At 32.5% G+C, this 2,377-nt stretch overlaps 1 protein-coding gene and 1 long non-coding RNA gene across 2 annotated transcripts in view; one reads left to right on the top strand and one right to left on the bottom strand.

The window, feature by feature from the left end:
- LOC119594807 (basement membrane-specific heparan sulfate proteoglycan core protein-like) overlaps nucleotides 1–2,377 on the bottom strand; it is a gene marked incomplete at its 5' end in the record, with an annotated part of 219,836 nt that overhangs the window by 146,022 nt on the left and 71,437 nt on the right.
- LOC119594571 overlaps nucleotides 1–2,377 on the top strand; it is a 3,818-nt gene that overhangs the window by 266 nt on the left and 1,175 nt on the right. The window contains exon 2 of the long non-coding RNA XR_005230638.1: nucleotides 543–653. This is a non-coding gene — a long non-coding RNA (uncharacterized LOC119594571). The remainder of the gene's footprint in view (nucleotides 1–542; nucleotides 654–2,377) is intronic.

The raw sequence follows: 2,377 nt of genomic DNA, 5'->3' as shown, positions 1-2,377 counted from the left end.
CCCCCTATGCATTGATAATATTTAAAAGATATAAACTGAAATAATGGCTGTAGTAAAAAAATGATAATATCTCCCATACAGTATTTAAAAGATTAATCCAAAGCATCATAGAACACTTTTGTTTAGGTCTGAGATCAGAAGAAGGTTTAGAAAATTAGGAATTCATATTTTTATGCTGTTATGGTGTTTCACAATTTGCTGATGAGGAGAGTTTTGTTGTTTATGGGATAATTCAGAATTGGTATAGTTGCATTCTTGCTTTTAACCTTTTTTTATCCAGACCCTTAAGACCCTTCTGCATATGTGTAATGAAATGGAAAACTTTTTATTTTTGCACAATTTCCTTTAGTAATATTCCTCTCTTAGAAGGTATAAAAATCCCTCTGACACGTAAGAAGTATACAAGATCCATAAATCTTACAAATTTTCTGGCTGACAAACATTTTATTGGTAGATTTACAGCAAATTATTTTACTTTGTTTACTAACATTAATTATAAAACTAGAAAATAGTATCTGCATGTAATGCTTATTTGCATGTAGAATGTGGTCCATTGGAGTGGATGTGTGGAGATCTCTCATGCATACCAATAGAGGCAAGATGTGATAAGCGATATGACTGTCGAGACTACACAGATGAACTTGACTGTAGAGGTAAGCTGGCTTTGAGGTGAATATATGCCACAAGACAATAGTGCCAAGTACCATTAAGATATGTTCTTGGAGTCTGATCCATACTCTTTCACGAGTATTGAAAGGGAAGGATAGATATTCATGGCTTGAAACTGAGGACTATTCCAGCATCAAAATGGAAGCCAGCATTTCATTTATTAGTGACTTACAGCTAGTTAAGAAGAGTGCTATGCATTTGTGTAATTAACTGAAACACAGAAGCATTTTACAAGCATCTATGATATTTTATGCCATAAAAAGTCAGTGATAAAAAATGTTTTGTACTATAATTCTTTTATCCTCATTTTCAAACCAAGAGACTGTTGTAGTATCTACTAAATAACCTCACATTCACGAGTACACATATTTAACTATGTATTCTGTTTTTTTATTACTTTTGAAGTTCTGCATGGAGACTGTGTTGCATATAGATTAATCATTAGAGGGCCTTTATACACCAGTAGAAGAAAAAACAGTGTGTGAAATTTGTTTATGTATTTGGGGAAAGGATTTGGGTTAGATAAAATAAATTGGGATTGTATAATAGAGAATTCAAAAGACTGTTTTTGTGTGTTTTGCAAGTTGAGTTTATTTGAGATGGTTTCATAATCTAAAAGAAATATATTGCACTTAATAAAACTGCATGAATATAAAGTAATTTCCAAATATACAAAAAACATAAACATTTTGCTCATGACAGTGTTTTGAATATATGAGTGAATCCTGTATCTTGAAAATTAGTGAAATTAAAATTTATATAATAATGTAGATTTAAGACTTTTTGTTTGTACTATGTATATGTATATTTTTCTGTGGGAGCAGAACAAGTAATTGGTCATAGATATGGTTATGTGAATTATTAGATTCATGAGGAAGGAAAGCTCAGGCTGCTATAAATTGCTGATGATGCATTTTATTCTAGCAACCTCATCAGAGTGTATATTGTATTAGTATGAAATGCACTGGCATATATAACACTTCTGAGACTGTATTTTAGTTATTTACATCTGAAACCATGCTGTTCACAAAGGTATACCTTTATCCTTGTCACGTAGCTTGTCATCCGGATGAATGGACTTGCTGGAATAGTGACTGTATCCCAGGTTATCAGCGTTGTGATGGAGTACCTCAATGTCTTGATCGTTCAGATGAAGAGAACTCCCAGACCGGGTTTGGTTTTCTCTGTAATTTGTGGTAAATGGTTTGTTGAACATGTAAATTGCTGAGTGTTACAGCAAATAATTGGGTATAGATATATGTTTTTTGTAGATGAGCAATTTCGGCCCTGAAAAAAAGCTGTATTGCATTAGAGTATTGAAATACTTTCAATTTTCATATATACATCCTAAGTAGCCAATGTGTTTTAGTTAAATTATTGTTTTAGGTTTATGTTAAGACAAATAGAAAAAAAAAATGCACTGTTCACAAGGATGTTTTCATCTATATCACACATAGCATGTGGTCCTGATGAGTGGACATGCAGGAATGGTGATTGTATCCCAGGCTATCAGCGATGTGACAGAACACCTCAGTGCATTGATCGTTCAGATGAAGAGGACTGCAGACCTGGTTTGTTAAAAAATGATACAGTTAGATACATTTATTGATAAATTACATGATACTCTTCACTGAATGCCTGGTTTAGTTTGTTTTTAAGTATTTGTGGGGTATTGCTTTATAAATCTGATGTTTTGTACTTAACAGTG

Source organism: Penaeus monodon, chromosome 34 (genome assembly GCF_015228065.2).
Source record: "Penaeus monodon isolate SGIC_2016 chromosome 34, NSTDA_Pmon_1, whole genome shotgun sequence".
Taxonomy (NCBI): Eukaryota; Metazoa; Arthropoda; class Malacostraca; order Decapoda; family Penaeidae; genus Penaeus; species Penaeus monodon.
Note: the sequence above shows the minus strand (reverse complement) of the source record. Positions and strands in the feature narration are given on the sequence as shown.